General features: G+C 41.3%; 1 pseudogene; it reads left to right on the plus strand.

Moving 5' to 3' along the window:
* Positions 1-25,706, plus strand: part of LOC121399739 — a 123,729-nt pseudogene that overhangs the window by 68,016 nt on the left and 30,007 nt on the right.

A 25,706-nucleotide genomic window follows, 5' to 3' on the forward strand; every position in this document is an offset into this window, starting at 1 on the left:
AAAAAGTGAAGTTTTATAAAAGAAGTAGCAGACATTTTCATGATTTTTGATATATGTGTTTCTATTGATCGTCTTAGTGGCACCCATATAGAGCGTTGATGTGACTGTCTGAAAAGTAGGAAAATTGAAAATAGTGAAAAGGTGGAGAAGTCCCAAGAAACTGCTGCCTGGTTGTTTTTTTAGGCCCTGGGACCCCACTCGGGGAGAAAGTAGAACACTGGGGACTGTGGTCTCAAGTCTACCTTAATATCTTAGAAGGAGAGCTGAACTTCCCTATAAAACCACAAATCCACCAGAGCCTTCTAATACAAGAGATTGAAGATGTACAAATGCGTTAAAATTAGGTTAAAATCGTCAAAGTTATAAAAGCAATATTAGGAATCCAATACATATATTAAAGTGCTAGAGTAGCACTTTAATGTTTGAATTGGATTCCTCCACCTCTTCACTATTTTCAATTTTCCTACTTTTCTTTCTCAAATGCTGGTTTTGGGTTATTAATTCACTTCCAATACTAGACAGCACCGACTGTCCTTGATAAAACCGATTTGATTTTTCACGGCACAATGGCAATCTGAGATTGCAATTTGATTTTGGTACTAGCACTTTTACAGTATTAACTTGATGGTGGTCGATCGGTGTTTTACCTATTGTAATTTAAGCATTGCTTTATAGAATGAATTAGCACATAGCACTTTAAATGTTTTTATAAGCATTCAATTAATGAACTAAGCACATAGATAACACTGTTTATAACAAAAGCAATTGCTAGTACTATATTATTCTACCTAATTATGTATTGCACTAAGCACTTATTTAATTCTGAATTGGTTTGGGGTGTGGAAGGTAGGGGGGTTTTTACTTCTTTTCTCTATGCTTTAGATCGATGGGGCCTAAGTAATACATACCTCCCTCCATCCAGGAAGTGAATTGTTTTAATTAGTAAGGTTCCTACAAACCAACCTTTTCTAACTGTGAGCCACTGGTTGGGAATCACTGACCTGTATACTTGTTAAGGAAGAGCTTTGCAATGTTCATGGTCAAACATGGGCTCTGAAGTGCTGTAGGATGGCACCCACCATATGGTATATCCTGATCCAATCAGCTGGTCTCGCTCTAGTGGCCACCAACATGATGGGTTATGAAGTCCACCATGGTGGGTGGCATCGTACTTTGCCCAGTATACTTTAGCTCTTATGCATGAAGTTTATGCAGCTTTTCTTTAAGCTGATGGTCTGTAGCACTCAGTCAAGAAACGCCTAATTACCTGCTCACTTCTGGTTCCAAAGAACACTCTACCTATGGTTGACACTAGTCATATCTGATGGGGGCCAGGTAGTAACCATTGTTTCTGCTTCTTTAAGAAGTTGCTGTTGTCAACTGCAGTAGTAGCAGATGATCATGTCAGGTGGTCATGTCTCCAAGTGCAGTGATTCTGTTGGGTCAGTAGAGAGTTGTGATGGCTCCTCAACTGGTGCTCCCTACCATCCTGCTCTGTGTCCTTCACAAAACCATGAGGTTGACCTGCATTGCTGTATGTACAGCTGCTTGTAGGGTCATACCAACTGTTGAGCCAAATATTAGGCCTCCTACCACTGAAGTGAACGGCAACTGCCTCGTAACAGTGGTCAGTCTGCATATGGCCTAAAAACGCACTTTTTTGTGTGGTAAGGTTATTTGCCGGACTGACCTGTTTTCTCCTTCTAGAGTTTTTTACATTAAGGGGGTTATTTATCAAAGGTCGAATGTTTTTTTTTTTATACCTTAAATGAACTCACAACTCGAGAACTTAAGAAACGTAAGAAAAAACTCAAATGGAAAAAACCCGATCCTCCGAGTTCGAGTTGTGAAACTCGAAAACTCGATTTAATCGAGTTTTCTAGCGGGGGAAAAACTCGAATCTCTCTAATTATTCGAGTTTTCGTGCAAAACCCAGGTTCCCCAGTGGCCTGCACATGTGTCCTGTTTTCCATGAGTCTGCAGACTGCTTTTCAAGTCATACATTCTCTGCTTCTGTATTAAAGATAATTTTAACACCCACTTTAAACTGCCTCTATGCCAGTGTGATGGGATTAATTAAGATGGAAAAACTTATTAAGGAAAAGAAAAGAACTGAGCGCCAGCTCTTTAATTAATGATCGAGACCTTTTGAAGTTTTGTTTTGGTGCGACTCCATCGAGACGTTTCATTTTGCTTCTGTCATCTTTTTTTCACTGGACTTTTAATATCTCATGCAGCAGTGCCGGCTCCGTTTTACATTTCTGAACTTCTGTTGGATTGTTAGCTCTGAAGATCACTGTGGAAGCTGCCGTTTAGTGAACGCTATAGGTAGCTGCACCGACAATAATTTTTAAAGTAAATTTGAAAGAACCCTTAGTTCAATCAGCCAGCATATTTATCTGTTTGCAGAATATAAAACAAATGAATATTAGTACATTTAAAGGTGGTGGACATTTGCTTCATTCAAATGCTTGCCCTTTTTCAGATATAGAAGGTGCCATACTGCTTTCCTCCAGTTAGATATCCTCTGTATACTCACTAGATGGCGTTATTGTATTTAGTATGATTCTGTGGATCTGCATTAGGAAGAAGATAGTTGTGCTGCAGGGTCTGTCTTTCCTGGAAGCATTAGACGCTGCTTTAGACCAGGCCTAAAAACTCTCCCTGGAGCTGATATTTATTAAAGGAGAACTAACCCCCCCAACAAGAAAAACCCCCACCTGCTACCCTATATAGCCCCCCTCCCTGCTTCCCCCCCCACGTAGATCATTACCCCTGGAATTGTCCTGAATACATTGCTCACATATCGTTGCAAAGTAAACGCAGCGGAGCTCATGGGCACCATCTTCCGGATCTTTGGTATTCTTTGTTCCATTCAGCAACTCACGGCACTTTTGGAGCATGCGCAGTTGTTACAAACTGGAAGACTCCAAATGTGCATGTGACAATACGGCGCTCCCTTACAGATGAAGACCGGAAGATGGCGCCCATGAGCTCCGCTGCTCTTATTCTGCACCGATACGTGAGCAATGTATTCGCGAAACTTTCACGGGTAATAAAATACGCCAGATGAAAATTCGCTCAGACAACACTAATTTACTAAAATGCGAAATTGCATCCAGGGTGCCGAACGCTGGCGAATTTTCGCTAGCGTTACTTCGGCAATCAAAGTGAAGATGTGCTAGCGTTCAATTTTCTTCGTTAGAGTTTTACTTCGTTAGAGGTCTTCACTCAGGCTAATTTGCATATGGTGGGAAAATATAAAGTTGAATGGACGTATATGTTGCAGCAAATACATTTCACAAGGCCAGGGAACCTTAATAAAGACAATAGAGTCATTATATTGCCCTACACACGAGTCCACTGTATAGTTTATGTTTCATATGTTAGAAAATGTATGGGGGAACCCGGTTACCCAAAAACATTTTTAAGGATTTTTGCAGGCTATCACTCTGAAAAAAGGAAGAAGCCAGCGTTTTTGGTGAATTTGCTGAGTAACGTCCATTCGCCAGAGCGAAAATTTGCCTGGTGATAGAGTGCGAATGACTGATAGCGGTAACACTGGCCAAGGAATTCGAGAAACAGTGATTTTGATGCCGGCGACAATTCGCCGGGGGCAAAATGGGCGCCGGAGTCAAAGTTGACGCCGGTGCGCCTTAAAGTCAATGGGCATCCATGTATTGTTTATCGTCGGAAACGTGATACCGGCCGGCAAATTCGCCGCAAATTCTCACCTGGCGAATAAATTCGCCCATCACTACTGCAGACTGACCGAGGATTTTGGGAGCCAAAGATTATGCACAAAGCATAGTTATAAACCTAGTCTGTTTAATATTCAGCATTATGCTTGGCTTCAGGTATTATCCTACATGTCTGACCTATGGATTTTCAGCCCCTGCCTACGCTGAGAGCTGTAATTCAACAACTGCTAGAGGCTGACAGTATGGACATCTCGGTGGGGCGGGGATCAGTTATCCAGAAACCCATTACCCAGAAAACTCTAAATTATGGGAAGGTCTTCTTCCATAGTGTCCATTTGAATCAAATAAGTCAGAACATATTTCCTTTTTCTCTGGAATGATAAAATAGTACTTGATCCCTACTAAGATAAATTTATTCCTTATTGGAGGCAGAACAATCCTATTGGGATTAATTCATGTTTTAATGATTTTTTAATAGACTTAAGGTATGGAGATCTAAATTACAGAAAGACCCCTTACCGAAAATATCCCAGGCCTCGAGCATTCTGGATAACAGGTCCCATCCTTGTATATTCCCTGCTCTCTGCATACAGTTCCACTTGGCAAACCACTGCAGCTGCCTCATTTAATCTGCTCTCAGCATTTCTTGTTACAACACGGAGCACATAAAGCCGAGGCAGAGTCGGTCTACGTGCAGGTCTGTATCAGGCAGGAGCAATAAATGATCCCCTCCAAGATCTTTGGGAAGATTGCTTAGGGCTCTTACAGACAAGCGTTTTTACCTGCGCTCCCCTGCGTTCCGTTTTTCTGCGTTCAGCCGCAGGGGAGCGCAGGAATAGACACATTACATTTTTCCCAATGGGGCTGTACACAGGCACGTGTAGGCGCCGAACGCAGGTTGAGACGCAACATGCTGCATTTTTCCTGCGTTCGGCGCCTACACGCGCCTGTGTGAGTACAGCCCCATTGGAAAAAATGTAATGCGTCTATTCCTGCGCTCCCCTGCGGCTGAACGTAGAAAAACGGAACGCAGGGGAGCGCAGGTAAAAACGCTCGTCTGTAAGAGCCCTTAGTGATAGCAAACATGCTGTTACATCACCCGAACATAGGGTCAGCATTCTCTGGTTTCAGGTGAATACTATGATCTGCTAATAAATTTGTCAATTGGTTGGAGTTGTTTAAAGGAGAACTAAAGCTTAACTAAAGAATGTTGTACATTATGTTTTGGGTTTCTGCACCAGCCCAAGGCAACCACAGCCATTTAGCAGTAAAGATCTGTGTCTCCAAAGATGACCCATTAGCTCCCCGTCTTCTTTTCTGCTGATTAACTGCACATGCTCTGTGCTGCTGTCACTTACTGAACTTAGGGACCCACTCACAATATACAGTACACATAGAATAGAAATGTCACAATATAAGGCTGATTAGTAATTAATACAGATAATTACTACATGGCAGCACAGAAACCAGTGCAATTAGCATCAGAATTTAATAATCAGCCCTGTAGCATCAGCTTATATTACAGACCAACCTCATTTTCTGCTGGATAATTAGTGACGAGCCCTAAGCTTAGCTTCTCAACAGCTGCTCAGAGCCCACTGAGCATGTGAGTGTCACAGACACTTTCCAAGATGGTGACCCCCTGTGACAAGTTTGAAGTCCTGGATCATTGCTGCTATTGACAAGCTGAAACTTTAGGCCGGTGCAATAAGTTCATTATATAAAATATGGCATTTTTAGCCCTATTCATTTTTAGGCTTTAGATCTCCTTTAAATACTGTGCATCCTCAACCCAGATCCCTTGCATGCTCTGCCTAGTCTAAGGAACCTCTCTATATAAAATACTATACTATATAAAAGTAACTGCTGTTGGTCACATTCACACCAGGCATTACTGTATGTGCAAAGCTTAGCTATAGGTGTCATCATAGGGGAAGCAATTTTTGGAATTGGCGGGACAGTGCACATCATTTTGGTTGTTCTCAGATGGTAAAATTGAGCTGATTTTCCTGGTTAGAAAGTTGAACTGTTACATTGCATTGCTATAAGGTGTCATGGGCATGTTTAATCTTAGGCAAGCTTTGAGGTCAGCTCTAGGGTCAAACTGGGCCGACGGGACACCAGGAAAAAAAAGTGGCCTGTGGTCCCAGTAACGAGAAAAAAAATGTGTTTGCGGCAGGAAGGGACTTTGCAACTGGGGGTTGGGGTGTGGAGGTTTAGGCCCCTGGCCCCAATGCTGGTTAGCCGTCCCCAATCTGAGGTGCTCTGCAGACATCATAACCTCAAGCCCTGGTTCCTTGCTCTTCTGCCCCTCCCTATTCTGCCCCTGCCCCCCCCCTGCACCACTCCCTCAGCTGGCCAGGGAGTTGAAATTTTAGAAGGCAGAACTAGAGAATTAAGAGTTAAGGAGGTAGATGAGGAACACGCTTAGCACCCCCATCTCTGTTGTGCCACAGGCCTCTTCTGCCTACCTGTAATTGGGGCCCTGGGAGATGGGTGGTTGGCCCATTTTGTTTTCATTTGGGCCAACCATTGCTGGTCCCATGTGTAGGAAGGGGTTCATTGCAAGTCACTAAGTAACATAGCATAGGCAGCATTGGCTTCTGGTTTATATATACAGTATATTTTACCAGACCAGCTCCCATGCTGTACTGAAAGCATGGGAATCCAGCCATTGCTCTCTAATGTTTTTATTTTGGCACAATTGAAAAAAAAAGCATTCTACTGGAAAAGGTGTAGTCTGAGATAGTGATGTTTGGGTACGGGAACCGCAAAAATCCTTCAGGTCGTCGACTTCCGTTCCCTGAATTTATAGACTCGCTCAAGCACCACCCTACACTTTTCGTGACATCATAGGAGGGCAGGTCTATAAATAGAGGGGACGTAGTGGGCCGGGTTCAGGTTGGGAGGTGGCGGGTTAGGGTCGGGTGCAGTTCGAGGGAAACTCGACCCACATATCACTAGTTGGAAACTAAGTTTCCCATGTTTACATGACTCTATTTGTGTCTCCAAGCATGTCATTCCCTGTGATGGAGTAGGAAAACAGAGTCTGGGCTCCATACATCCCATTGTACTGCCCCAGATCACTCCTAGGCTGTTGGTGGGGAGTCTGGCTTTTGACATGCACAGTGCCTTGAAGCAAATAACAGGTTAAGATCTTTCCCTTCCCTCTTCCTGCACACTAAATAATCCAAATACATTCTATTTTACTGTGCATTTCACTGTGCTTAGTAACCTAATTACCCAACAAATGTAGGCCAAACCTGAATCCCGAAAGGTACCCACCAGGGAACATCTCTTCCAAGCTTCCTACTGCCTCACTCTGACATTGCTTATTAAATGTGGCAACTTCCTAAATGATCTGGGAAAATGGTACATGGCTGGTTATGGGTAATTAATAGCATAAGCTGCTACACTCAAAAATTGTGGTTTGGGCTCTGTTTATTGCTTTCCTGCCCCACAAAATGTACCAGGCAGCCTGCATCTCTAATTTATGGGGTATTATACTCAAAATAATTTACTTTCCAGCTGCAAAACCCCTACAGATTGTTGTTGGGCTGAGCAAATTGCTGCCAGTTGACATCTGACATTGGAATATTAGGACCTCTAGTCAGAAGGGCCATGGATAAGACAACCCTGGCTGAATGCTAAATAGCTTCTTTGCATTAACATATAATTTGTATTTTTTCTTCTTAAAGGGGTGCCTTGGGGAGCACTTTATCACTGTTCTGTTCATCCAGTAAATTTGTTTCCTGCATGAATTGTGTGCATTCTCTCTTGCCTGTCAGAATGTTGGCTAATCCCTAATTTCACAATATAATCTTTATATAATACACAAGATTTAAAAACAACATGTAAAATACATTTATGCACCCCTCTACTGTAATTCGTGCAGATATTAGAAATCACAAGGCCTTGTCACATGCCTTGTGCTTTAATATGGTTGTGTGATACTGATGTGGCTTCTAATATCTTTCTTAGTTTTAGAAGGGGGTCCATTATTCATTATTATTCTACATCTCCAAATTGTGTCGGCACAGTATGATCCCCTTCCTCTACCTCCTGTTCTGTAATCTCTAAAATATAAAAGGAAAGCTCTCTGGTCCTTCTGTTGGAGCACAGACTGTGCCATGCACCACTTGTGAAGTTCACCACCCAGTCACATGATGCCCATGGCATTAGGGTCGGATAAAGTGGCAGGGGGCTGTTACTAGGGTTGCCACCCAGCCAGAGTTTCATTGGCTTGGTTTACCAGTGGCCAAGACTGGGGCCATTATTACAAATTTACTGGCAATGGGCAATACACTCGCCAGTATGTTTGTAACATCCTCTTGTTCTGCCCCTGATTTCACACCCTCCCAACTCACCCCAATGCCTGCCCAAAAGCATTATCCCAGCCATTTTCACTGCCCTTGCATCATCAGCCCCCCATCAAGCTCTGGATGGTATTCTGTATTAAAAAAGGTTTGACTAATGGAAAACCAACACAGTGTAACCAATGGTGGTACTGTGGGCCGGAACTGGTATAGCATACACAATTGTAAGAATATTTCTAAATTAAAAATGCCAAGCTCCCATTATTGAATGATGAACAGAGGAACTGACCACATACATGATTTTCTTATTGCCACAAGGGATTGATTCATACGATTTAAATTCTCTAACCAAATGAATTATGGGAGCTGTTATCCAGAGTGCTTGGGACCTGGAGTTTTCCAGATAACAAATATTTCCATAATTTGGATCTTCATACCCGAAGTCTATGAGAAAATCATGTAAACATTAAATAAACCCAATAGGCAGGTTTTGCTGCCAATAAGGATTAATTATATCTTAGTTGGGATCAAGTACAAGCTACTGTTTTATTATTACAGAGAAATAGGAAATAATTTTTCAAAATGTGGATTATTTGGGTAAAATGGAGTCTATGTGGGATATTCACTAAGATTCGTAGTTGCGCCAGGCGTAACTTTGCCGCACTTCGCCAGGCGTAGTTTCGCAAGCGCTCTGCAAATTCACTAAAATCCGAAGTTGCGCTCAGGGGTAGCGTAAGGTTGCGAAGTTGCGCTAGCGTTGATTCGTTAATCGAAGCAAAGTTACACTAGCGATGGTTAATTTGCATATGGCGCCAAATTCAAATTTCAATGGAGGAATATGTAGCAGAACAACAAATGGCTGGGAAACCTTCTAAGCATCAAATAAAATGTTTATTTTGCCCTACACATGTGCCCACTGTATAGTTAAGTTGCCATGAGTTAGGAAATGTAGGGGGGAAGGAGGGGAGGCCCAACATTTTTTTCGATCTTTTTCAGCCTATCACCCATAATATAGAAAAAACACCAGCGTTTTTTGGGACTTAGAAAAAAATGTAACTTTTTTTGAAGAAATCTACTCTATTGTGCTTCGCCTGGTCTAAGGTGGTGAAGGAAGTCTAGCGTAACAGGTAGCGTTCAGAACAATGCGCGCGATAGTGAATTTGCGTAGTTACGTCCATTGCGCAAATTCACCAGGCGTAAGGGTGCGAAGTTACACTAGCGAAGTTAAGCCAGCGTCCGTTATTAAATTTGCGAAGTAACGAAAATGCCCAACGCTAGCGAATTGACACTAGCGTTCGGCGCTTCGGCGCATAGTGAATTTGCCCCTTTGGGAGAAGGTCTTTCCGTAATTCAGTGCTTTCTGGAGAACGGGCTTCTAGATCCCATACCTGTAAACATCACACCAATTGGACTTAAAGTTATGGGGAGATCAACCATTGAAGCGTGCACTAAATGTCATGAGGTGAATGCGAGTTTCACCCATATGGTATGGGATTGTACTCATGTCACCATTTATTGGTCTAAAAATATGTGCTACATAGATGAACTGGCCTTACCTAGAGTTAAAACTTTGGAAGTATTCCTGGTCATTGTAGATGAGCTAGTACTTACGTATTATCATGAAGTGGATGAGCCCTACCTCCCCGTGTCCAGACCCGGATTTGTGGAAAGGCCACCAAGGCCCGGACGGCAGGATTTTGGGGGGGGGGGGGCGGCATGCTGCCCAACCACATCCACGCCAATCCCCACTGCTCCTGACCTGGGGATGCAAATTTGTGTATGTGTATGAATGAAGGGGAGGGGACAGGGGTGACCAACAGCAGCAGGCCTAGGGGTGCCCGTTATGTAAATCCAGCCCTGCCTGTGTCAGGTTGAATGGATAGCACTTGTGAATAAAACTGCACCCCTCATAAAATTGACATATATTATTTGTGGATCCCCCAAGACATGCCTTCACCTAGGCAACTCCAGGCAACTTAACCTTCCTACATCCATAGAGTGTTGGCTACAGGTTTAAGAAGGGTAAATATGTATCCTTAATAATTTGCACAAAGATCCTCTTTGTTAGAGTGTATCCTTACTTCTTTTTGGACTGTGAATGTATGTGTTATATGTTTGTATTGTTGTGGTTTACAAAGGTAAATAAAAACTTTAAAAAGTAAAAACGCCATTTTAAAGACCATTATATACACCAGTATCCACAGCCAGCACCTCATCTGCAACATGTTCCCCACCAAGCCCTTTGATGTTGCTCCAAGTGGCTGCAAAGCAGGTGATTATTTTTGAATAACTAATTGGTTTTCTGCAAAACAAAACCTCATTTAGGCTACCAGTCCACATAGGGGCTACCAAATAGCCAATAACAGCCCTCATTTGGCACCCCCAGGGACTTTTTAATTCTTGTCCAACTTTTTTTTATATTTAAATGTGGCTCATGGGTAAAAAAAGAAAGGTTGGGGTCCCCTGATATAGACTGACCTCGAAAGGTAGTAAACGGCATTAGAGGTAAACTGTGCACAGTGCAAAAAAAATGTTTCGGAATATGCTTTGTGACCATGTTGCAACTCAATCGCCAACAAAAAAAGGAAAAAGATTGTCCATTCTGTCATTTACACGGGTGCCCAGTGACTTTAAAAGGGTTGTTCACCTTCAAACAACTAGTTGTTTTCAGATAGATCACCAGAAATAACGACTTCCTCCAATTACTTTCTATGTGTGACTGTTTTCTAATATTGAAGTGTCATTTTTCACCTTCTAAAGCAGCTAAAGGGGTGGGTCGCCGACCCTGTAAACTGTTCTAAATTGATACATTTAGTTAATACTTTTCTTATCTTTGTCCCTGCTGAGCAGAATCTCTGGGTTTCATTACAGGCAGCTGTTAGAATTGATACAATAGTTGCTGATACTCCAGAGATGCTGCTGAGAAATTTATCAACTCAATGTTGCAAAATTGTAACAGTTCAGAACCTGCACCTGGATTACAGAGCTGCCAGACTCAAACACCAGAGACACGAACATTCAACTTTAAACTTAGATTTTCAAAAAAATTGTAAAAAATAAATAATGGAAAGTAATTGAAAACAGTCTTTTTTTCAGGCTGAAAACAACTGAACTGAAAAAAGTGTTTGGAAGGCGAACAATCCCTTTAACAGAACGTCTTACTGAAAAAGCAAGTTATTTGCACCAAAATAAAAACCACAGCGTGTTCAAGCAGTTACTAAAATGTGCAATGCAAAACTAATATTCACATTGTTGTATTGTGAATTTTTATTCCTAGATATATTCCGTTTGTGTCTTTCATGGCATATTACCAAAAATGTGTATGAATGGTGCTTACTGCTGTCACCTGATTCATTAAACAAAGAAGTCGATAGTCTGCATAGAAGCACCCATGCCTTTAGGTGCTCCTGGAAATTCTCTGTGGCTCCCACTGACTTGGCAATGTTGGTGCATTCAGTACAGATTTCAGATATATAAGTTGGTCGCAATTTAGATTCTTTTGTCTCTTTTGCAACAGAACCCCATGTATCTTTAAACTATCCCTCCCATACTGCATCTCATAAGTAATATGTCTGATTATCATTCATGATGCAGCTGAAGACATGCTTTCTTGATTTTTAATCACATTCAGCCGTTCCTAGGCATGCATACACAAGCAAGCAAAGCCGCATCTTTATTTTGTACATGAAATAGGCAACAAATGGAATTCATACTTAAGAAAACTGTAATACCACTCCCTTTGGATACTTCCACTTAAAGGTCAAATTCAGCCTAAAATAGGATGGCGGTGTAAGAAGAATTAACTAAGCCCTACAGTAAATTGTTTAAAGGGCCCTTGAACACTCTGGGAAGAAAAATTCATATATATATATATATATATATATATATATATATATATATATATATATATATATATATATATATATATATATATATATATATATATATATATATATATAATTTTTGTCTTAGGGCTCTTACTGTTGAGTGGTTGTAGCTGCGCTCCCCTGCGTTCAGTTTTTCTGCATTCAGCCGCAGGGGAGCGCAGGAATAGACGCATTTAGCTTTTTTCAATGGGGCTGTACTCACACAGGCGCGTGTAGGCGCTGAACGCAGGTTGAGACGCAACATGCTGCATTTTTCCTGCGTGCGGCGCCTACACGCGCCTGTGTGAGTACAGCCACATTGAAAAAAGCTTCATGCGTCTATTCCTGCGCTCCCCTGCGGCTGAACGCAGAAAAACGGAACACAGGGGAGCGCAGCTTCAACCGCTCGTCAGTAAGAGCCCTAAGTGTGGATTTTGGATAATGTAAGTATTTAATGTGAGAGTACTAATAGTGATTGAATTACTGATCGTGTGACTTTTACCAGCTGTCTTTTCCCGCCATTGTGTATATTTAAGGCGGTTTAATGTTCAGTTTGTTACTTTGAGAAAGGCTAGGGATCTAGCCGAAACGTTAAGTCATATTTAATAATATACTATTATTCTTTTAAGTCCTGAGAGTGCGGACCTTCTTGCAGTGGTTTTGGATAATTCATTGGCACTGCACCCAGGCAAACTTTACAACTTTATCGAGAGTGCTGGTAACCCTTGGACTTGTGTGTGTATATATATATATATATATATATATACATATAGACAAATACAAGAGGTCCTCTGCATTCAACCCATTATCAATATATTTAAGACAGAGACATTTTGTGCATACTGCTACTGAAAAATGCCTTACCCTTTAAACAAAACAGGCATTGTTTGTCCATATATTGCAATATATTTCAGCTGGCCAATGTTAGGATGTGCACAGTGATTCATTTTGTCTGCCTGTAAATGCTGGCCAGCAAACCTCTTCTTCTTACCATTTTTCTTCCTATGCAGACAAAGTAATAAACTGTGCTCTCCACATTTTATCCAACATCAAAAATTAAAAATATTACTTAACTAGTGTATCCGTTCCCATTTGGTATAATGTGAGCAAAACCTTAGCACTTGTTGTTTGGATCCATGCACTGAGCTTAATTAGCAATTGGTAAAAGCTACAGCAGGTCACATGTAAACAAAATGTGTTTTTATTATATGTTAATAATGTAGTTTTGGCTGTGTTTGTTTTGTGAATAATCAGATTGTAAGCTCATTTTATGGGGAGATAGAAAGCAAAATTTATATTTATATAAATGTATTTTTTTTTTGTTAATAATTTCAACTTTGTTGTAGCTGAATGTGCCTCTAAGAGCATGGGCTGCTGGGAAAGGCAGACTTACATACTTAATGAACATACAAAAGGCTGTTTTGAAGAACTCCTGATCTCAGAGCAAGCAGTCGGAGTGTAGGGTCAGGGCTGATCCTATCAAATGTGGGGCCCAATTGGGACCATGTTGGCGGGGCCCCTAGACAAAGTGTTGCTGGCTACTGACACATCAAGTATTTAGGAAAATAAGGGCAGACAGGCACAAAATAGAAAGGAAAGGGGCAGACAAGGTAAGAAAGTGAGAGGGATGAAATAGGGGCACATAATAGGGGCACACAGGGTAAGAGAGAGAGGGAGGAAATAGGAGAGTGGACTGGGCCAATTAGTTTGGGGCAGGCTGGGCCGATTCAGCTTGGGAGCAGGCTTGGTTGGATTGGGGGCAGGCAGGGCCTATCAAGGTTGGAGGAAAGCTGGGCCTATGAGAGTTGGGGGCAGGCTAGACCTATGGAGTTGGGGGATAGGCTGGCTTATCAGAGTTGGGGGTGGGCTGGACCTATGGATTTGGGGATGGTCTGGACTCTCAAAGTTGGGGGCAGGCCAGGCAGCATCATGTGCTGTGGGAAATATTATCTGTGCTGCCCTGTGGTGCGGGGCCCCCAGAGGTGCGGGGCCCTATTGGGCCCAATTGGTCCAATAGACCTAAGGCCGGCCCTGTGTAGGGTGGCTGCCTGGAAAGAGGTAGTTGCAAAGTGCCCTGTTTATTTTTGTATATGAACTTGGAACAGTGCTTTCTGTGAAAAGTTAGTAAAAATACTTTTTTTTTTTGTTTCATTTTGCTCTGGAAATGAAAAACGTTCCAACAACTGCCGGCTCCTGATCCTTAATGAATGCAGGAAGAACTCACATCCCAACAGCCAACTATGTCAAAGTCATACCATATCTGGCCAGTCCTACGCTCATTTTTCATCTGATTCATTAAGAATTCTATTGCTTCATTATACATTTTACAAAGGGACTAAGTTTTACCTGCAACTTACTTGCTGCTTTCAAAGTAAAACTCCCAAACTTGGCTGCCCTTTTATTAGACACCAGTGGGATCACCTGACTATAGCTGGGAAGGGTGGGAGCTACAACATGGAGCTGGTCACTGCTCCTGTATAACTATAACAAACAAGAAAATGTTGTGCTCACCACTAATTTTTAAAACCATTAGGCAGGGGTGCAATGAGGCTGTGACCACAAAATACATATAAACAAATACAAGAGTTGTGCTAGCCAGGTGATCCCACTGGTAGCTAATAAAAGGGCAGCCAAGTTTGGGAGTTTTACTATAGACTATTTGTCTATATGAATTTTGTCCCCGCCTTACTTCCCAGCCATGCAGAACTCAAGCAGCTTTGTTTATGATGATCCCTAAGCAGCCCAGACCACACTGAGCATGTGCACAGTCTTAGTCTTGCAAAGATGTTTAACAAAGTTACAAGATGGTGAGCCCCTGTAGCCAACTTTGAAAGCATAAATTATTTGTTTGATTAGGCTTGTGGTGCAGTAAGTTCATGTTTATATTTAGTATACAAAATACAGTATTTCTAGCCTTATTCTATTTTAGACTTTACATGCCCTTTAAATAAATTGCAATATATGGGCAAACAATCCCTGTTTTGTTTAAAGGTAAGGCATTTTTCAGTTGCAGTATGCAAAAAATGTCTCTGTCTTAAATATATTGATTTATTTGGGTTGAGTGCAGAGGACTTTTGTATTTGTCTATATGTATTTCGTGGTCACAGCCTCATTGCACCCCCGCCTAATGGTTTTAAAAATTAGTGGTGAGCACAACTTTTTCTTGCACTCTGATCCGGATTAACGATGTTGTTGTGGGTGCTGGATCAAATATAAAATGTATAATCCTGTAGATAGAGCCGCACACCAAGTTTTCTAGTGAATCATATCACCTTTATTGCATTAATTACAGTTTCCTACATTTCGGCCCCCCTTGGGGCGTTTATCAAGGATGAAGATATATGATCGATAATCCTCCTGAATAATTGGCTTCTGTTTATCTCTGCACTGGGAATCAAATTATCTTCTCACAAGGATCAAACATTGAGGAGCATTCATTTCCCTGCTTTCCCTGTTTAGATGAAGAAAGAAGAAAAACCATAGATTAAATCTGGTTAATGCTCTCATGTTAAAAAGGAGTATACTGGCCTTTTAAAAGTGACCCTAAGCTTTCCTTGGGAGGTGACAGCTAAACAGATATTGGGATAGGGATTTGGATTGAGCCTAATTGGGCAGCAGCATCCAATCTATTCCCCTTACATGTCTTTGCCTGGATACAAAAATATCACACGTGGGGCAGATTTAACGCAAATATTGAAAATATTCTTAACTTTTTCTCCATATTTCATTATTTAAAATATATATATGCCATTTTTATTCAGCAGTAGGACAGTCCTGCTGTAGAGCGTGCCGGGGCTTGATCTGTTTAATACCACGTCTCAACAATTTTGAAAACGTTTAGGAAATGTTTAATAGCTTCCTTAATGAAAGCCCTAAAGTCTGCCTGCAAAAAGCACAGCCACAAATATCGTGTAATATTCAGTACATAACCCACTCATTAGGGACTCTTTTAGAAGCTGGTGCCATGCTTGATGAAACAGCACATCAGCAATTTAAGACCTGCAGTGATCAGAGCTTTGAAGAGCTGAAAATTAATAGTTCAGCAGAATCATGAACGGTCACGTTCAGGAATCCCAATACAGATCTGCTAGAGATAGGAGAAGGGTGGGTTGGGATATGTATAAAGGCAGTTGTGAAACTGCTTCATCACTCAGTCCCGAGGCAGAGTCAGAAGAGTTTAGTTAAGTTCTTGTTATGGACAGAGATAAGAACATTGATTTAAATGACATGTACTTGCTTGCTGAGCAGGCTTAATGGAGAATACACACAACCTAGTGTAGGGCGGTGGTAAGAGAGACATCCTATAAATGCAACTAGTGAGCAGAGGGCTAAGAACCTTCCTATATGGCTTATGTTTCCTAGATAGGGGTTTCTTGGGGGGAAAACCTAAGGAAGCCCTAATAGATGTGCCAGATGGCTTTGTGTACAGGAGTTAGGTGATGGTGAGTTCACTCCTTTAGTACATCTAAAGCCAACAAGGTAGAGGTGTGTCCAGAGCCTTGGGTGGTGGGAAGAGAACAAAATGCAGTGGAAGGCCCCTGTGGATAAGTTTGTAGTTGGTGTGTTTGGGCCCAAAGCCACAACCAGGAGCATTAGTGGGCTCAGTAAAGGTGGGCATACATGAGTTTATCCTTTATGGTATCTGGCCTTTCAGCCCAAAGGGTTGGGTCCTGTGTGAGGGCCCATACACCAGATGAGCACATTTTTTTTATTTGATCATCGGGACTGACAGCCCAAATGTTAAGGGTAGCAGGAAGTGTGAGGAGCTATTCCTCCTATTTTGCTTGCTATTGGACCAGACAGTGACGTTAAGGTGGCAAATAATGTTAGGGGGGGCAGAGTAGAAATGTCAGGGGATGGGGTTATGTTTAGGAGGGGCTATATAGTAATATAATTAGACAATTACATACTGGCGCAGTTGGCTTATTTAGAGACCTCCTATTGATAGAATTTGGCCAGGGTCATATGCATTACACATATACATGTGCTTACAATCTGTAATTATAAAATTGTAAAAACATTGATTTACATAAGTTAAGAGGACAAACAGAGCAGAATTAAAATATGAAAGTGAAAACGAGAATGAAATAAAGATAAATATGAAGAGGGAATGGAGTGCAAGATCAGATGGGGAAAGGAGTGAATAGGGAGGAAACCGTTACAAGCATAACCATAAAAGGTAGAGAATAGTGATGGACGAATTTGCGCCGTTTTGCTTCGCCGAATCGCGGTGAATCGCGCAAATTTGCTGCAAATTCGCGCCTGGCGAATAAATTCACCCATCACTAGTAGAGAAAAGTATTAACAGAAGATAATGGGAGAGATGACTTTAGAGAATACACGGAAAATGAGGGGGCATACTGAGGAAAGGTGAGTAATGGGAGAAGAAAAGGGAATATGGGAAAAAGAAAATATAAGAAAGGAAAAGGATATCTGGGATCTGAAGAAAAAGTGAGAAAAGCATAGGAAAGAACAAAAAATGGCATATTAAAGGAAGAGGATAGCGCCAAGGCAGTTTATTGCCAATAGATTAGCCGCAATAGTGCAAGCTATAACACTATATTTATTCTGTAGAATGCTTTACCATACCTGAGTAAACAGCTCTAGAAGTTCTCTCTGTTTGTTTAGGATAGCAGCTGCCATATTTGCTTGGTGTGACATCACTTCCTGCCTGAGTCTCCCCTGCTCACTCATAGCTCTGGGTTCTGATAACAGCAGGGAGGGGAAAAGGGAGGAGGAGAGAAGCAAACTGAGCATGCTCAAGTCCTGTCCTGGAGGTTTATGCTGAAAACATAAAGTCTAATACAGAAGCTCATGTGTACACAACAGAAGGAAAGAAATGCTGAGGACTCAGAGCAGCATCACTTTGAGGGTTTAATGGTGTATTTATATAGACCTTTCTGATAAAGCTTACTTAGTTTTAACCTTTCCTTCTCCTTTAAAGATAAATGACAAATTGAGGAAAGAAGAGAAGAGATTTGAGAATATAAATCTAATATTATTTACTTATTGTGGGCAAGTGCCTGGCAATCTCTCTGTAGCTGGTGCAGAGGTTTCTCAGCAGTCAGGGGCGTAACTACAGAGGAAGCAGACCCAGCGGTTGCAGGGGGGCCCAGGCAGTATAGGGGCCCCATGAGGACTAAATTCATATACAATTTCAATAAATATTGGTCAAACAGGTCAATCTCTAGACATTTTGGGGGCTGAAAAATAATTTGCTGTGGGGCCCAGTAATATCTAGTTATGCCACTGTCAGCAGTAGAACGTAAGATTAAATATAATCTGACAGCATTGTGCCGTTTAATTGGTAGAATGAAGAGCCATTGAGTCACAGCAGTTTGAGTTTCCCAGCTAGTCACTGCAATCACTATGGCACGTGTTAGATAGTAGCTGGTCAGCAGTACCTTGCATCTTGGGTTGGGTTTGAAGTAGTAGTTGGGTGCTAGTGCCCTCTACCTCTGTATAATGTTCTTTTATGGTTGTGGTGCCAGTGTCAACTGAGCTGTATTATGAACTGGATATGTCATTACTTACTGCCTATCCCTGTATTTAATGTGCTTCTCATGTATAAAATGTGCTTGGGTTGTCAGTCTCAGCTGCCTCTTATTATAGATAAAGTGATTTGGTTTTTCGGTATTCACTGCCTTTCACCGTGTTTGTGATTTTGATGTGGGCACCCAGTGCCACTTCTGTAGTACTTCATAGTATTACATTCTTTTGTCTGCTTCTTACTATATAATGCCCATTAAAAGTGAGCGTGGCTAATTTTTGCAGTGTAGGCACCCCCCGAGCAAACCCAGACAGGCAATTTTGAACCAGGCAGCCCCTTGTATTAAGTGGTTACTTTGGTTCAAAACCAGCCAAGTGTCTTGCTGTGACTAATAATGTAGCCCGCTCGCACACCCTGGCCTTCGAAAGTTCAGCGCCCGGTGCACGATGTTGGAGGGATCGGCACCCTCCTCAACAAACGATCCAAGAAACCACTGGCACTCAAAGGCAAGCAAATGCAGGTTTATACCCTTGCATATTTATTCTGCAAACGTGCAACGTTTCGGGGTCAGACCCAAACGTTGCACGTTTGCAGAATAGAATACGCAAGGGTATAACCCTGCATTTGCTTGCCTTTGAGTGCCAGTGTTTTCTTGGATCGTCCTGCCGTGATTGCCATGTCGAAGAAACATACGTGGTCAATGATCCGACCAACATCTACGATACATTGATAGTGACTGGTTTTATCTTTATGTGTATGGTCAGTATAAGAAACCTGGGTGTTAAGAACAGAGGATATGGTTAATCCCCATAAAGGGTTCCAAGGTTGTTCCCATGAGCCACAGTGATACCTGTGAATTTCTTATTAAACATTTAGCTGACACTGCTCAATAAGTCCTGTCACCTGTCAAATGTCACTTCAAAGTCTTTCCTCTGTGGCCTTGAGTTGCGCACTCCATACCTGCTTTCAAATGTGTCTTCCTATAATATATTCCCTGCACTGTGGAGCTGGTATATATTTAGAAAGTTGTGTCCTGCTGGGAGAGATGTCTATGTAGCACGTGTAATTAGGATTTATTATTTATCTGTTATCAAAAAAGTACGAGCGTTTTGATGGTTTGCGTTTTCACTGCCTCTAGCAGTTCCTCGGGCCTGAGTATAATAACTTGTAGTAGCTCTTCTCTGGATCCTACACAGTGCTGTGTGTGTTTCTATGACTTAAATGTGTATATCACTGTAATAATTGCTCAATGATGGGCAAATAAATTCACCTGGCACGAATTTGCGGTGAATTCCCGCCTTTCACCGCTAGCGAATAAATTTGCGAATCTCCTGTGATTTTCAAGATTTTTTCGTGAAAAAGTTAGAATCTCTCGATATTTTGGTGAAAAGGTTGGAATTGCGGGATTTTTTGTGAAAGCGTTCGAATTTCTCAAATTTTTCACGAAACCATCCGAATGCCACGTTTTTTTCGTGACAACATCCAAATTTCACGATTTTTTCATAAACTTTCCCATTTCACTATTTTTCGCTAAGTTTTTTGCCGAGAGATTCACCCATCACTACTCAACTTTAATAAATCTCAGTTTTTGTATTTAAATATACCTTGAAACACTCTACATCAGTGATCCCCAACCAGTAGCAACCCCGTGGATGTTGCTCCCAGTGACCTCAAATTTCTAGTAAATCCGTTCCTTGCTGGTGTCCTGATGAAGACCTTGTAGAGACCCCGCCCTGGCCGAAATTGTAACCACTGCTTTCTTGGAGAGTCCAATCCTCAAATGTCTATTGGACCTTTAGTTTTTGTTTTCCTGTTGTAGTTGCCCAAAGAATTTTGTAGTACCTGGCTTTCCTAACTTTACTGTAGTTGTTTGTCTTGCCTAAAGGACACCATACACCAGTTATCCCCAACCAGTGGCTCATGAGTAACATGTTGCTCACCAACCCTTGGATTTTGCTCCCAGTGGCCTCAAACTAGGTGCTTAGAAGCATGTTTTGGTTACATAAAAAGTATGTGAAATGGAACTTTGTTTCTTCAAGTGAAACAGTTGAACCCCAGTATGAATGGGTATGTTCAAACCAGGTGCTTACTTTTCAATTCCTGGCTTGGAGGCAAGTTTTGATTGCATAAAAAACAGATTTACTGCCAAACAGAGCCTCCTGTAGGCGGCCAGTCCCCCATACGGGCTACCAATAGGCAATCACAGGCAATATTTTTCATACCTAGAACATTTTTTTCATGCTTGTGTTGCTCCCTGACTCTTTTTATATTGGAACGTGGCAAAGAATGTGGTAAAAAGTTTGGGAATCCCCACCGTACACCATGCGATATGAGCATTTAAAGGGAAACTATACCCCTGAACATTGCAGGTCTCTAAAAAATGTATTGATTTAAACAGCACATATGTAAAACCCTGCTTTGTATAATCATAAGCTGTAGGACGCAGTTCAGTTCAGGTTTTGATCCCCTGTCTGATTCTCAATATTGTCCGACCGCTGTTTGCCCTAACCATTGCCTATTTTTGTTTGCTGAGATTATGCGTAATTTACGTCCATCCCGGTTTTAGTCTTTACTCTTGACTGATAGCAGGAGGCATAGTGGAAAACTAACCTTATAAATTATTCATCATTCATATTAATCCCTGCACTATAAGGACCTTATCACTTTCAAGCACATGGTTCAGTTTTATCAGGGGCCAATTAACCAGCCTTTATGTTTTTGGAATATGGAAGGAATATGGAAGGAAACTGTTGTAGGGTGAACATCCCAACTCCATGAGCATAGTGCCATGGTTGGAATCAAACTCAGGATCCCAACTCTGCAGCTGCTGAGTCACGATGCTGCCCTCCTATTATCTGCTTTGCCATTTTTGCCAAAGGGCAGAGACACACAAAGATTCGGGGACATTTAGTCGCCCGTGTGACAAATTGCCTCTTCATCGGGCGACTAATCCCCCGAAAACGCTGGCTAGAATCTAAAAGGCCAGTGGGGTGATGCTTCGAGTGCTTTGCCGGGTGACTAAATCTCCCCTAAACTTGTCGTTTGTGTCTGCCCTAAGAATTGTGCCAGTATTTTATGATTTTTCATTTGTGTTCCTCAAACTAACTTTGTTTCCCCTGGCTGCAAAAAATAACCATGCTGTGAGTTGCTGACAGATATCATCGGATATCAGCAAGATTAGTAAGAGGAATTATATAGGTATGCTTTAATTGAGCATTGCCACCTTGTTGTTCCATTTGTTTGGGTCAATCACTGGAAAAATTGAATCGTAGGAACTGAAGAGGAGTTTTAGCTCATCTTTCCTCCTTGTTGGGCAGTAGTTGGTGAACTTTTCAAACCTGTCCAAAGGATAAAACTGACAGATATCCACGGTACACAGCTATCAGTTGGGATTGTCAAGTCGAAAAGCATTCATTAGAAAGTGTTGGAAATGTCTTGCTCGATGTTTGATTTGCCGAAGAGTTTGTTGGAGGAGGCTGTGGCTGTTGCTCTGATTAGAAATGGAACACATTAGTCAGAGGTGATCTTTCCCGTTGTTTTCTTCCCCTTTGCCATATAGAAGTTAGTGCTCTGTCCCTTCAGGCAGTCTTCCATCATCGCTCTCTAATTGAACGCTGTGCCACTGATATAATGGACTGCTGAATTAATGTGCTGACATTATCTGCTGGATGGGACTTTTCTGTATACATATGACAGGCTGTGCGTCTCCACCTTAGCTTCTCTGATTTTGTTTCTTTTTTAAGGTCGCTGCTGTATCCGTTGCTGTAGGAACTGATTAATGCCATCCATAAAGGTGTAGGATCCATTATCCAGAAAGCTCTAAATTATGGAAAGGAAGGCCATCTCCCATAGACTCCATTATAATCAAATAATTTACAGTACATTTTTCTTTACTTTTTCTTTCTAATAATAAAATGGTACTTGATCACCACTAAGATAAAATTAATCCTTACTAAAGTCAAAACAATCCTATAGGGTTTCACTAATGTTTAAATGATTTTTTAAGTAGACTTAAGGTATGGCTATCCAAATTATGGAAAGACCCATTATCCAGTTATCCCCAGCTCCGGAGGATTCTGGGTAACAGCTTCCATAACTGGACTAAGCACCAATAATGTCCTTTTGATAAACCAGAGAGATGTTAATGGCCACAAGTTTAAATCCCATAGCAGTGTAATGATGCAAAAAAAATAGGCAACCCTATTTCAAAGAATTCACAGAACCCTAAAGTATTCAGGAATCTGTAATATTTCCAACTTTCTAAAAGTCACCGTTGTTCTCAGACTGGCTGTCTGAAACCCTCCTGTAGTGTTATAATTGTTTTACAATAATCCAGATGGATGTGTAGCCTTGAAGACAGTAATTGTCATCAGAAATTATTGGGTTGGTGGCGGCCAAGAATAGTCAATCATTTAAAGGAAAACTATACCCCCAAAATGAATACTTAAGCAACAGATAGTTGATATCAAATTAAGTGGCATATTAAAGAATCTTACCAAACTGCTATATATTTAAGTAAATATTGTCCTTTTACATCTTGCCTTAAACCACCATTTTGTGATGGTCTGTGTATTGCCTCAGAGATCACCTGACCAGAAATACTACAACTTTAACTGTAACAGGAAGAAGTGAGGAAGCAAAAGACACAACTCTGTCTGTTAATTGGCTCATGTGACCTAACAAGTATGGTTTATTGGTGTGTTTGTGAGTACAGTGAATCGTATGATCCCAGGGGGCGGCCCTTATTTTTTAAAATGGCAATTTTCAATTTATGATTACGCAATGGCACATACTACTAGAAAAGTATATTATTATGAAAATGGTTTATTTACGTAAAGCAGGATTTTACATATGAGCTGTTTTATGCAATATCTTTTTATAGAGATCTACATTGTTTGGGGGGTATAGTTTTCCTTTAAATGATGTAGGATTGTCAACAGAAAAACAATGGGGGTAAAGCTACTTGTATAGCAACCCATTGCAACCAATCAGCAGGGTATATTTACTGTAGAGTCCTGCAGTGGGTCGGATACCCGCTGGTTACCTGCATAATGAGGGTAGAATTTTCAGCTGTGGGTATAGATTCAGGTATAGATGCGGGTCGGGTTGCGGGTCTCATCTAAATTTCTTATCTTATGTTATAATGTCTATGTTTTAGTCCTTTTAAAATTTTACAAAACTTTTTTCTGTCCCCGCCCACTTTTGATGATGTCACTTCCAGTTTGCAAAATGACTTACAGTTTGATGGTGGTCAGCGGGTTGCATGTTGGGTTGCGGCTAAGGCAGTTGCAAGGCCGGGTTGTGTAGTGGTGCAAATATGCGGGTTGTGGTTCGGGTCGAGTCCAGGTCTTAGAAATTGGTTCCGCACAGGAGTCTAATTTACTGGTCATCTGTTTGTAACTGTGTGTACATGATACGGATCTAAGACTGTAAGCATCTGATATTAATGAAGATCAAGGCAGAGGGATTGTTTTCGGCTCTGCACCATCATCTGTTCATCAAGAAGAAGAAGCTACTTTAATACATCCAGTAAAATTAATGGTTTCCCCATTCCTTATGTAGGTTCTATCATGTTCCTTCCTGTTGTGGCAGTAACAGCAACACAGCATTTAGTGGTTTCTGTACCTTTTAACATTAAAACTGTAGGCTGGCTCAATTATTTAACGTTTTTCAGATGTTTTAGGGCTCTTATTCATGAGCATTTTTACCTGCGCTCCCCTGCGTTCCGTTTCTCGGCGTTCAGCCGCAGGGGAGCGCAGGAATAGACGCATTTCATTATTTCAAATGGGGCTGTACTCACACAGGCGCGTGTAGGCGCCGAACGCAGGAAAAATGCAGCATGTTGCGTCTCAACCTGCGTTCGGCGCCTACATGCGCCTGTGTGAGTACAGCCCCATTTGAAATAATGCAATGCGTCTATTCCTGCGCTCCCCTGCGGCTGAACGCCGAAAAACGGAACGCAGGGGAGCGCAGGTAAAAACGCTCATGAGTAAGAGCCCTTATTGTTTCCCATGTTGATCTGCTCTTTGTTTTTATTTCTCAGGATAACGAGATGATAAAATCCAAGCTGAAGAAAACCGAGACCAAAGGAGGCTAAGAAAGTGCTCAAGAAGAAATTTAAAGTTAACACCAAAATTGTCTTTGTGGATAATGGAGAGGTGAGTGCATTCATTTTCCTTAACAAAACCTGGCGGCGATTTTCCTTCTGACACGTCATCAGTGACATTTACATCTGCAAATGTTTGCAGTAAAGTTGATGAAATGCAGAATACAGGGTTACACAGGCACAATCTATTTCAATAAAGAGTTCTGCTTGGATTGAGTATTGTAAAGTTTAAGCTGAGCTCAGGGGAGAAGGTTAGGAGAAAAAATAGGAGACGTCTGCTAGAGTTTCTATAGGAACCAGTAATGCCATCTCATCATTGGCTGTTAGACTGGAGGGTGTGTTTAGTAATCTGAGTTGAGAAGAATTGAGCATGTGCAGTAGCCAACAGCCAAAGTAAATTCCCAAGGACAGTGGCTGAGTGGGTCAGATGAGGAGAAGGAATTGTAAGTGATTAAGTGGATACTGCAGCCTTACTGTTTGAAAAACAGGAACAGGAGCGGGTATTTAAAGATTTTAAAGAGGCTGTTTACAGATTCATTTATTTTGTGGGGAGTTACATGTACTATAATGAGAGAGACTGTTGGGATCAGGATTTCTCCAGGAAGTGGTGTCTGATTAAAAAATAATGTGTTTCCATCAGGACAGTGCTTGTTACCTGAGAAAATGGCTAAATTCTATAGGTAATCTCACCAAGAAAAAAATACTGTGGTTTTCTGGATAAGGAATCTTTCCTTAATTTGGATCTGCCTAATTTAAGGCTAATAAAAAACATTTAAACATTAAATAAACTCAATAGGACTTTTTTGCCTCCAATAAGGATTATTTATGTCTTAGTTGGGATCAAGTACAAGATACTCGGGCTTATTTATCAACACAGGCCAATCAATACCATAGCAGTCAATGGGTTTTTTCAGCCAGCTGCAGGTAGAACAATGAATACAACAATTTTATTGGTTGCCATGTGTTACCGCACAGGTAATTTTGACTAATGTTATTAAATAACTTATTACTACAGAGAAAAAATAAGTAATTTTTTATACATTTTAATTATTGGATTAAAATAGAATCAATGAGAGATGACCTTTCTGTAATTTGGAGCTTTCTGAATAATGGGTTTCCACATAATGGGTTTCCAGATAATGGATCCCATAGCCTTACTTGGTTTGATGTTGTACTGATAGAAGCTAATAGACTTGGTGGTTCCCTGACTATTGTTGATGTTTGCGG

This window comes from Xenopus laevis, chromosome 2L (genome assembly GCF_017654675.1).
Source record: "Xenopus laevis strain J_2021 chromosome 2L, Xenopus_laevis_v10.1, whole genome shotgun sequence".
Lineage (NCBI taxonomy): Eukaryota > Metazoa > Chordata > Amphibia > Anura > Pipidae > Xenopus > Xenopus laevis.